Genomic DNA, 13,392 nt, shown 5'->3' with positions numbered 1-13,392 from the left:
GGCGAGGTAGGTACTTGATATTAAAATATTTCATGATATATTCATACACTGAGCTTGTATACTATTTTTATTTTGTATTATACAGGATAGCAGTTAAAATCCTAGAAGCTGAGTCTGCTGAGTACTACCTATAAATAAGAGGAAAGTAGTAGGATGATAGATGATAGGTATTAGGGTAGTAGACAGGCGAGGGAGGTATATACTCAACTTACTACCCTTGAAACATTGTATTTTAAAGAAGTTGGTGATTCAATCTGCCGGTTGAATGATTTTCAAGTCGACGCCTCCTGCTTTTTATTTTGGGGTTTATTATTAAAGATTTTACAGCGCACCCTGTCGATATTTGCTATAGAGATATCATCCTTTTCAATGAAGACCTTACTTACATCATCTTTTTTCCCTATTTCTCCTCCTCCTCCTCCTCCTCCCCTATAGATGATAAGTATTAGGGTAGTAGACAGGCGAGGTAGGTACTTGATATTAAAATATTTCATGATATATTCATACACTGAGCTTGTATACTATTTTTATTTTGTGTTATACAGGATAGCAGTTAAAATCCTAGAAGCTGAGTCTGCTGAGTACTACCTATAAATAAGAGGAAAGTAGTAGGATGATAGATGATACATTGGTATAATATTGTCTATCAGTTGTTATCTCATTGCTAAGAGAGAGAATTGACACATCCACCAATGAGTTTCCATATTGAGAGAATATGACATTGGTATAATATTGTCTATCAGTTGTTATCTCATTGCTAAGAGAGAGAATTGACACATCCACCAATGAGTTTCCATATTGAGAGAATATGACATTGGTATAATATTGTCTATCAGTTGTTATCTCATTGCTAAGAGAGAGAATTGACACATCCACCAATGAGTTTCCATATTGAGAGAATATGACATTGGTATAATATTGTCTATCAGTTGTTATCTCATTGCTAAGAGAGAGATTGACACATCCACCAATGAGTTTCCAATATTGAGAGAATATGACATTGGTATAATGTCATATTCTCTCTCAGTAATATTGTCTATCAGTTGTTATCTAATTACTAAGAGAGGGAATTGACACATCCACCAATGAGTTTCCTATAAGTAAGTACTTATTAAAAGTATATTAGATGTTTTCAAAGGAAATTAAAAAGAAAAGTTAAAAATATACTCCTATTACTATTTTTTTTTTTTACCTACCTACTTATGATGTGCTTACTTATTTTAGGTCTCAGTATGTATTATTATTGGCAATAGTTAGGTATACTTACATGGTGCTGATTTGATTTGAAATTCCCCTAATACCTAGACATATTTATGAATTGGATGTTATTTAATTATGTTAAATAGGTATTGAAAACATGAATAAAAACACATTGTTCATTTTAAATAAAAATAATATAGTGTTCCATATTACCAGCATGTTCCATAATACCACCACTTCCTCTATTATTATTGGCAATATACTTACATGGTGCTGATTTGATTTGAAATTCCCCTACCTAGACATAATTATGAATTGGATGTTATTTAATTATGTTAAATAGGTATTGAAAACATGAATAAAAACACATTGTTCATTTTAAATAAAAATAATATACGTAATAACAAAATTATTGTTAATTAAGACTAAAATATTCCTTAAAAACAATAATTATTGCTTATAAGTGTTTCATTAAAAAAATAATAATATTATTAATAGGCAATAGTAATGTACCTAAAAGTTAGATAGGTACTTTTAATAGTTATTCTGATAAAAACACATAAATATCTTTCAACGCAAAAAAAAAAAAAAAAAAAAAAAAAATGTTTTAAAAAGTTCCATATTACCAGCATGTTCCATAATACCACCACTTCCTCTACTTTATTTAGACTGTCGGATTAGGACATGTATGTAGTCCCTTTATCTCAACAGTTCCTTAGAATAAATAAATAGCTCTTGAAATTAATAAATTATTTTATTTATTTATTTACACGCTAAGCATCAAGGCCATAAAGAAATAGTTGTAGACTGTTGTAAACTCTTAAACACCATGGGAAAATAAGTCTTTTTATTGTTCTTGAACGAAATGGTTTTTTTTAATAGCCAAGAAATTGAGCCGTTTGCTAAACAATATTTTTCTAATATTATTTTCTTGGCCTTCTATTTTTCCAGATCCATATCACTTATCAGACCAAGCTAGAGGAGAGGATTATCAATATCTCCACTACATTGACTCCATAACCATAACTGCTCCACTTCAGATGGTAAGCTTTTATTCGTCAGTTATTTGCATACAAGTATGTATACGGGATGATGTGCTTTTGAAAGGATATAGGGATAATATAGATTTTATACATATATGTACGCGTAAATCTAAAGCTCTGTAAATCTAAAAGTACTCGTAAATCTCGTAGACCTCAGAATAATATTCATCCCTTGGCTCAAAAGCCAAGAAATTGAGCCGTTTGCTAAACAATATTTTTCTAATATTATTTTCTTGGCCTTCTATTTTTCCAGATCCATATCACTTGTCAGACCAAGCTAGAGGAGAGGATTATCAATATCTCCACTACATTAACTCCATAACTGCTCCACTTCAGATGGTAAGCTTTTATTCGTGAGTTATTTGCATACAAGTATGTATACGGGATGATGTGCTTTTGAAAGGATATAGGGATAATATAGATTTTATACATACGCGTAAATCTAAAGCTCTGTAAATCTAAAAGTACTCGTAAATCTCGTAGACCTCAGAATAATATTCATCCCTTGGCTCAAATGTCAACAAAACAAACCACAGAACATCATCCAATTAGACTCGGATAAAAGGTCTCCAAAACGAACTGTTTATGAAGCGTGGGATTGAAAACTAAATTGTCAATGAAAAGGAGAAACTTCGCAGAGATGTTGGAAAAGGTGAAGTCAAGTTGCCTATAGAAAATCTGTGTGAGGAGATAAATGAACTGGAATAGATAGGAAGCAAAAAGGCATCATCCAATTAGACTCGGATAAAAGGTCTCCAAAACGAACTGTTTATGTAGCGTGCTGGGATTGAAAACTAAATTGTCAATGAAAAGGAGAAACTTCACAGAGATGTTGGAAAAGGTGAAGTCAAGTTGCCTATAGAAAATCTGTGTGAGGACTGTGAGGAGATAAATGAACTGGAATAGATAGGAAGCAAAAAGTAGATTAGAAAACAAGAAAAGCAAAAGGAAGAAAACGAAAAGCGAAGCATAGTGAAGATAAAGAATGGGGAAATGTGAAAGGAGACAGCAAATTAGACGAAGGAGAGAGAGGAGAGACAGCAAAATAGAGAGATAAAATGTTAGGAGAGAGTAGGAGAGTAGAAATAATGGAGGTGGAGGTAAAGAAAGGAATGGAAGAACTGAGGATGACAGCAAAACACAGAACGTGAGATGAGGAAAAGGGAAAACTTATATTTGTGTGAAAAAGAGAGAGTATTAGAAAGCAGAATGAAAGGAAGGAGGAGAGCGTATTATGACTTATGAAACCTATAGGTAGGTATTTGTAAAAAAAAAAAAAAAATCTTTTACCATTTTCTTCTCAAGTAATGTCGTAACAGCATGTTCTGCATGTTGATTATTTGTCATTTATACTTTACAAAAATAACTAACAATTTTTCCTACCTAACGTTTATTAAATTTGGAGACTTACCTAATTATACCTATATAGTAGAATTAGATATGACAGTAAGTAGGTGTAGTTACCTACTTGTTTTGAATATTCATTGACTTTGAATGCAGAGTTATAGCTCGTAGTTTGACAAAGTACTGCAGAATTAGCGAAAATTGTCACATCCACCAATTATACCGAAGTATGGCGTTTTCTAAGGAAATACTAAGGGTAGGTAAAAATATACCTAGATAGTTCATACATGAACTGCTATTGTTACAATAATTGGCATAAGTACCTATATCTATTAACAACCAATTTCCTCAGAGAAGGCAGAAGTAAATCCACTAATTTTGTTAACAGATCTGACGAGCTATTGAAAATCGCCGCCTAAAGGTGCAGTTTAAAATGATATTTATTATCAATGGTGTTTCTTTCGAAAAAAGGGGTGACAATGCAAACAGCTCAGTTGCCCATGTGTGTTAAGTTTGTAACAATGTATCCCTCTTATTAACAACCCCCCCCCATCTTCCGCTAAAATTTTGAAAAATTATCCTAGAAAATATAATATGTTAGAAACAAATCATAAAAACAAGCTGGGCCCGTCCCTCCGGGAATTTTTTAGCCCGTAGTTTATTCGATCGTGATTAGAGAAAATCAGTATACCTACCTATTTTGTTTATTATTCAGTTCATTATTATTCTTGATTTGATTTTTTGATTTTACTCTCTTGCAATGATTTAAAATCAAGACTAGAGCCCGTTCTCCCTTTATTCCCAATATAATGTTTAAGTCACCCATCCATTTATTGGCCTTGCTAAATTCTAGTATATTGTATACAGTATACCCTGCATTGAGAAGAAGATTGGCCGTTTGGTGCAAATTTTACCAGAGGGATTCCTATGGTAAAAATGGAGAGACAATGCAAACCAATCTTATAGTTGAAAACATAGGTAGAGACTAGAGAGTAAGGGTATACCTACTCAGGTAACTCAGGCATATTAGGAATTACGAGTTATGAGCAATATACCTACTCAGGTAACTCAGGCATAGAAATTACGAGTTATGAGCAATATACCTACTCAGGTAACTAAGTAATAGTAATTACGAGTTATGAGCAATATACCTACTCAGGTAACTCAGTGATAGGAAATACGAGTTATGAGCAATATACCTACTCAGGTAACTCAGGGATAGGAAATACGAGTTATGAGCAATATACCTACTCAGGTAACTCAGTGATAGGACTTACGAGTTATGAGCAATGGAATATCTCAATCAAGTAGGTAAATAGCTAATTATTTACAAAAAAATGAATGTAAATAATATTCAAAACACAGTAGGTAGCTTGAGTTACTCGCGTTCTTTGCTTGTGACCCCATAGCTATATCTATTTCCTTTCGTGTTCACCCGACGATTCTAATGTTCCGCCATTAGAAGTAAGTTGAAGTAAGAATTTCTGAACAATCATTTTCAACGAAATTTGGAAGTTAATTAAAAATGAAGGAGTTCATATCTAAGACGAGAAGTACCTAAGGTACAAATCCAAGTTACATCTTATACCTACTTATTGAGAGTTGAGTTGATGAGTTTTCATCTTCAAATGTAGATACGAAGCCAATATGAGGAGAAAAATATTGATGAGATAACTAGAATAGATATTGTTTATAATCCTACTAAGTATGAGTATTCAGAAAATGTTAAGTTCATTCTCACACTGAGAGGTTGAATTTTTCTCTAAGAATAATCTGAATATTATTTATGCATTGCAGGGTAAGGACCTGACTATATGAGAGCCTGCTACACACTGTAATTGAAGGAGTTGTCAAACCAATCATTAGATTGTGACCTGACAGAGAGAGAGATATGTTGGTAGAGCTAGAGGAAACTGTTAGTCGGAGGTTCAAGGAAATCGCTTTCGACTGAGTCGCGAATTGATGGCGTTTTAGACTGACTATATGAGAGCCTGCTACACACTGTAATTGAAGGAGTTGTCAAACCAATCATTAGATTGTGACCTGACAGAGAGAGAGATATATCGGGTTGCCTTCCAATCCTTACTCATCATCTCATCTTAGACATGGCATAGAGAGAGAGAAAATCAGGCCATATTGAGAATGACCTTATTAGCAAAAGTTAAAAAAAAAAAAGAAATAATTGATAAACCGAAAGGGGACACAACGTCGAGAACAAAATGTTTTAGCACAACATTGCAAAATACTACTGGCAAAAGAAAAAGAAAAAAAAATAGAAATAAAATCCTTAAGGCTATTAAAGGATAAAAAGGAATTTAAGTCTAAAATAACGTATAATCGGCTTGAAAATTGTCTGCGTCTAACAATAGGTACATAAGGTAAATATTACTTATATAGCATATTGGAGCAAGTATATAAACCTCAAAGTATATCATGATCTGATTAAATGCACAAAAACAATTACCTAATTTATAGAGAAAATTTTCATGGTACCTACCTATTGAAAATTTTTGTTTAAATTCTAATTCATTATGAGAAGTACCTAATTAAAATGCACTTACCTTTCAAAAACAAAATTACACAAGAAGCGTGTTTATTATAGATAATTCCACAATAATGTTCTTAATCACTTGGTAAAAAATTAAACTTCACAATTATAGCATATTGGAGCAAGTATATAAACCTCAAAGTATATCATGATCTGATTAAATGCACAAAAACAATTACCTAATTTATAGAGAAAATTTTCATGGTACCTACCTATTGAAAATTTTTGTTTAAATTCTAATTCATTATGAGAAGTAATTAAAATGCACTTACCTTTGGAAAACAAAATTACACAAGAAGCGTGTTTATTATAGATAATTCCACAATAATGTTCTTAATCACTTGGTAAAAAATTAAACTTCACAATAATACTGGCATTATAGAAAACACTATTACTTATCAGTTTATCCTTTAGGTACTCTATGTCACTTGCATTACTAGCTAGGATTTCACTTTGACTTTCCAGTCTATCCCCTCCTTGTGCTGAACATAAAATTTTGTTGAAAATTTTTGTTTAAATTCTAATTCATTATGAGAAGTAATTAAAATGCACTTACCTTTGGAAAACAAAATTACACAAGAAGCGTGTTTATTATAGATAATTCCACAATAATGTTCTTAATCACTTGGTAAAAAATTAAACTTCACAATAATACTGGCATTATAGAAAACACTATTACTTATCAGTTTATCCTTTAGGTACTCTATGTCACTTGCATTACTAGCTAGGATTTCACTTTGACTTTCCAGTCTATCCCCTCCTTGTGCTGAACATAAAATTTTGATGCCTCAACTTACAAAACAAAAACAACTTAAGCCTTTTTCTTTAGTTTTGAAGAAAAAAGTAAAAAAAAGGAGCTTAAACCCCCAGTGTGTGTCAAATATCTTCTATCTCTGTCCTTCTGCGCCGTGCGTCTCTCACTGTGGTACAAAAATCAAGAGAAAGAGAGAGAGAAAAAAAATCTGGTTTTCAAATGTGCCCGAGAGGAAAAGAGACAACGATATTATCTCCTTCTATGCGTTGAATAAGGATAGAGAAGGTTTCTCCTTTTTTTTTCTCTCTCGAAATTTGTTTATGTGCACAAGTTAGACAAGGACGGAAAACAGGAGAAGGAGAAATATTCCCTCTCTCTCTCTCTCCTGTTTAGTTTTTCTCTATATCCCTTTCATGGAACTTGTCCCTTCCAGTGTGTATATAATGTCTCATCCAATAGCATTGCTTGATCCCGCCCACAGACACTACTCTCTCTCTCTCTCTCTTCACAGAATACTCTCCAGGGTTTTGTTGTTCAAGAGATTTTTTTCTGTTGTTATGAATTAATCATTAATATTGTTCTCTCTCTCTCTCTCTCGTGCTTCTCTTTCTCTTTGCATCTCTCTCTCCAGGGAGAAACAAAACGTAAAGTTCAGTATTTGAGAGAGAGAGAGAGAGAGAGAGAGAAAATTCTAGTATATTGTATACAGTATACCCTGCATTGAGAAGAAGATTGGCCGTTTGGTGCAAATTTTACCAGAGGGATTCCTATGGTAAAAATGGAGAGACAATGCAAACCAATCTTATAGTTGAAAACATAGGTAGAGACTAGAGAGTAAGGGTATACCTACTCAGGTAACTCAGGCATATTAGGAATTACGAGTTATGAGCAATATACCTACTCAGGTAACTCAGGCATAGAAATTACGAGTTATGAGCAATATACCTACTCAGGTAACTCAGGCATAGAAATTACGAGTTATGAGCAATATACCTACTCAGGTAACTCAGGCATAGAAATTACGAGTTATGAGCAATATACCTACTCAGGTAACTCAGGCATAGAAATTACGAGTTATGAGCAATATACCTACTCAGGTAACTCAGGCATAGAAATTACGAGTTATGAGCAATATACCTACTCAGGTAACTCAGGGATAGGAAATACGAGTTATGAGCAATATACCTACTCAGGTAACTCAGGCATAGAAATTACGAGTTATGAGCAATATACCTACTCAGGTAACTCAGGCATAGAAATTACGAGTTATGAGCAATATACCTACTCAGGTAACTCAGGCATAGAAATTACGAGTTATGAGCAATATACCTACTCAGGTAACTCAAAAAAAAAGCCATTTTAATCATCAAAATTTCATCTACATGATGCCGTTTATTTCATCCCTTAATTCCCAGCCGTTTCTGAGATATAAGCGTGGTTCGCAAATCACGAACCACCCTGTATTGTATACAGTATACCCTGCATTGGGAAGAAGATTGGCCGTTTGGTGCAAATTTTACCAGAGGAATTCCTATGGTAAAAATGGAGAGACAATGCAAACCAATCTTATAGTTGAAAACATAGGTAGAGAGTAAGGGTATACCTACTCAGGTAACTCAGGCATAGGAATTACGAGTTATGAGCAATATACCTACTCAGGTAACTCAGGGATAGAAATTACGAGTTATGAGCAATGGAATATCTCAATCAAGTAGGTAAATAGCTAATTATTTACTATTTACAAAAAAATGAATGTGAATAATATTCAAAACACAGTAGGTAGCTTGAGTTATTCGCGTTCTTTGCTTGTGACCCCATAGCTATCTATTTCCTTTCGTGTTCACCCGATGAGTCTAATGTTCCGCCATTAGAAGTAAGTTGAAGTAACAATTTCTGAACAATCATTTTCAACGAAATTTGAAAGTTAATTAAAAATGAAGGAGTTCATATCTAAGACGAGAAGTACCTAAGGTAAAAATCTAAGTTACATATATCTTATATTGAGAGTTGAGTTGATGAGTTTTCATCTTCAAATGTAGATGCGAGGCCAATGTGAGGAGAAAAATATTGATGAGATATCTAGAATAGATATTGTTTATATAATCCTGCTAAATAGACACCTACTCTAAGTATGAGTATTCAGAAAATGTTAAGTTCATTTTCACACTGAAAGGTTGAATTTTTCTCTAAGAATAATCTGATTATTAGGGTTGAATGGTAGAGATTGCCTTAGGCAATAATTTCGCCCCTTGCTTGTAATTTCTGTGTATTTTGTGTACATGTAATTATAAACAATAAAGAGTAAATAATAATAATAATAATTATTATTTATGCATTGCAGGGTAAGGACCTGACTATATGAGAGCCTGCTACACACTGTAATTGAAGGAGTTGTGGAAGGAAAAGATAGAAGAGGAAGACCCCAAGGAAAGAATTCCTTCAACAAATAGAGAAGGACATGGAATGCAGAACCTATCAAGAGATGAAGAGCTCAGGATAGAGAAGTGTGGAGTAGAAAAACTCATCAGCTGATACAAACCAATCATTAGATTGTGACCTGAGAGAGAGAGATATATCGGGTTGCCTTCCAATCCTTACTCATCATCTCATCTTAGACATGGCATAGAGAGAGAGAAAATCAGGCCATATCGATTAGTGTTACCTATATTATATCAGAGTATCGTATATGAAGCCTTAGGATTAAACGATATTTGTATGTATGTCTACACTGCACTATATACCTACATGTATCCTATCTGTGTTTGACTACAGGACGAAAGAAAACTTCTGTCAAAGTTCAGTGAAAATGAAGTGTCAATCCATATACCTACCTATACTCAGGGTTGTGTAAATTATTAGGGACAATCCAACATGAGTAAATATAGAGAGGTCAAAAGTTTAATCCTTACAAAATGAATAGAATTCTTTACCAATACTCCTAAACTCCTAAAATTAACTTTAACTGATGTACCGATTTTCTTGATTCAGATGGTTCAGTCATCACTGTATGATGTCTATTTTTCTAAGCACAGGAATTAGTGGATGTGACCAATTAACCATTTATAACAATGAATCAAATAATATAGGTGATGTACTCTTAACTTACCTGGTATTTATGATTTGGGCAAACTTTTTCACCTCCTTATACCTACTTGCCACTTTTAATGAAACATAGCCGGAACTTTTACAGCTTCAAAGTTCAAAATATTGCCTACACTCTTCCTCAAATACAATTGCGGAGTGGTAGCTTTGTGATGCTCAGGAGATGTGAAATAGAGGCAATTTTTTCATGATCTATTGAATCACGTGCAATAATAGGTATTATAGATAGATATACCTGCATACCACCTATAGTAACTAGGTAATAAGGGACATAAAATTTCACTGTGAACTCCTTTTTATTAGTCCTCATCTTTATACAGCAGTATAGGGATATTAGGGAGGGTATATATAACTTTATCGTTATCAACTTGCTCAAGGACGTACCTACCTATTATTTATTTTGATATTGAATGAACGAAGTAACTTTTGTTTTTGTAGGTGTAACCAAAAAAATTGTTTACAGGATAAACATAAAATTGCCAGAAACGTCCAATACCTACTACAAAAAGTAAAAAAGGAAAAACTTTCATGAAATTTTAGTTAGGTACCTACTTTTTTTCTCGCAAGGCCTCTTCTTAAAGAACACTAAATAAAGAAAAAAAGAGAAATGAAAATTTGGAGAAATCTCCACCTCAAGCCATGATATGAATTTAATAAAGAATTTAACAAAAAATAAAGTAGAAATTCATACTGAGGCCATTTTGACTATAGTGAACATTTCGACTGCTGATACATATACCTATAACCTTCCTAACTATATCTACTTGAAATGAAAAGTTAATCTTGAAAATGGAAAACGAAAGAGGGAGAGAGAGAGAGAGAGAGAGAGAGAGAGAGAATGAAAATACATTGAATAATAAATTTGTCTTCTTCTCCCTCATTTTTCCTCTGAATATATCTTTTCTTTTTCTTTCTCCTCCTTCTCATGTTTTAAGTATTGTACTTTATCTTGTACTTTTCCATGTTCATACATCATAATATTAGACATTATTATTTGAGAAGTTATAGAAAATGATGTTTTCTTCAGGGAGTAGGTGTTAGGTAGGTGGCACTGGTACCTAATAGGTTTAGGTATGTATTTCTTTGTACCTAGGTATACTATTCCAGAAACTTGAATTCAGAATTCCTTACTTTAATACCTACTTATTTAATTTTTCAGTTAGGTATAGGTACATATACATACAAATAAAGTATTACATAATTAGGTATGTAAGTAGGTACCTACCTAGTAACCAATGTCCGATCCGCTGGTCACATGTTATCATGTTGATCAAAATATGGATTTCAAATTTATTTTCAACATTTTTTTTTTTTACTTTCTATTTTTTTAAGAGGTTTGACTCTAACTATACCTATATGTAAATAGACAAAACTCTGTTTATTTTACGTCATATTTTGTTATTTATGTCACATGGATTTGACGATTATAGTAGAATGAAAAAAATTGTCTCCGTAGAATTATAAATCTACCCAGAAATATGAAATAGTGTTTCCGGAAATATGAAATAAAAAAAAAAATCAAAAGATTCCTAACTATACCTAAATAGACAAAACTCTATTTATTTTACGTCATATTTTGTTATTTATATCACATGGATATGACGATTATAGTAGAATGAAAAAAAATTGTCTCCGTATTAGAATTATAAATCTACCCAGAAATATGAAATAGTGTTTCCGGAAATATGAAATAAAAAAAAATCAAAAGATTCCAACACAAATGCTTAAAGTACACACAGCAGAGGACACCCGAAAAAAAAAGTGTTAAAAAAATCCAAATTATCAGAGGGTGTCACAGGTGTATTGAACCCATGGTAGAGGTTTAATGTCCTTATCAAAGGCTATAACAGGAGCACAATGGAAATTATTAGGTCACCTGTTGTTGTCTGGTGAGACCAGATTTGAAAAGACAGGAAGGACGATTATTCCTCTGAACGTGGGAACATTGCCATTTAATTGATTCTCGTCTATTTCTATCATTTCTTACCTTTTTTATACTACATGCATAGAACCGAATTATTTTTATGTCCGTGTTAGAATTTTGATTTATTTTTTATCATTTTCGGTAGAAGAATACCTATTAGTTATAAAATCATAAATGTGGGTGGCTGTGGAATTTCCATGTCCATGTTATCTCCATTCAAGTATATTCACAGAGTCAAACTAAGTACCTATATGTACATACAGTGTAGTACATATAAGCTACTGATGAACAGTGTAAGCAAATGTTGTTCGAAATCTGCTGAAAATCTGGAATCTTTTCTTTTTCTTTCTCTCTTTTGTAATCATAATCAATATGATATTACCTATGTAATGTTTCTTTTGTTTATTTTATTATGTTTACGGAACAAAACCAAAATCATGATAATGAAAAGAGGAGAGCTTTGTTAAAGTCTCAACGTAGACAAAAGAGTGAGGTCTATACAGTTCGCAGAACTACTAGTTAGCTATTTATTAGGTATAATGATACGACATAGAATCTAGTCATCAATAGCACAATGTATGAGCAAGAGGCAAGAGCCGCCATAAAGCGTGCAATGTTGATGTGTTTTTCAAACAGAAAAGGAACTAAGGAAGGAATTGAAGAAAATTCTTATCCAAACATTGCCAAGACTGTAGAAATATACAAGACGCACCGAATTCACAAAGGGGAAATGTTTCTAGATTGAACAACAAAAACTATTCTCACCTTTGTATACTTTGCGCAATGGCAAATATTTGTGATAGTTTCTTGAGGAATGTTTATTTTTTAGCCTCAACAAAATATACAAAGACTCGTTTGTCATCGTAAATAAATCAATAATGTTGTCAATAGTACCTCTACCTCTGCTGATCATTTAGAATTTAGATGATGAAAGAAAAGATAGGAACACGGAAGGACAACCTAATATCTTTTGTCAATATTTGTGTCATAATATTTGACATGCAGAATAACGGGCGGACCATCATAACAATCTCGATAGCATCATGTCTGAAAGGTTTTCCCCGAATCATTATCTTATGCTCCCTGGATCATAAACATTTCACAATATAGGTTCATGCAACCGGCAATATAACCATTCCAACCAAGCAACAATAAGGGAGGACTCACCAGAGGATTTTCACACACATAAACACTCAACAACTCAAACACTTCGACTGCCACGAATCGTGGGTCTGTCACATCCAAGAGCTCCCAGAACTGCTGACATCAATATTATGTCTCTCTATTGTTTAATTTGCAAGTTACTGGGTAGCTCCGGTGACAACAATCAATGAATCCGGACTGAATTTTAGAATTTTACATTTTGCTGTCTAGCACGGAACATTCATGATTTCAGGAGAAATAATTATAAATGTTTACCATAATAAAAGGATTAAGAATCAAAGGTGAAGCAGGATTTATTGCTTTCCTCATATCT

The sequence above is a fragment of the Diaphorina citri genome, unplaced genomic scaffold (assembly GCF_000475195.1).
Source record: "Diaphorina citri unplaced genomic scaffold, Diaci psyllid genome assembly version 1.1 scaffold606, whole genome shotgun sequence".
Lineage (NCBI taxonomy): Eukaryota > Metazoa > Arthropoda > Insecta > Hemiptera > Psyllidae > Diaphorina > Diaphorina citri.
Note: the sequence above shows the minus strand (reverse complement) of the source record.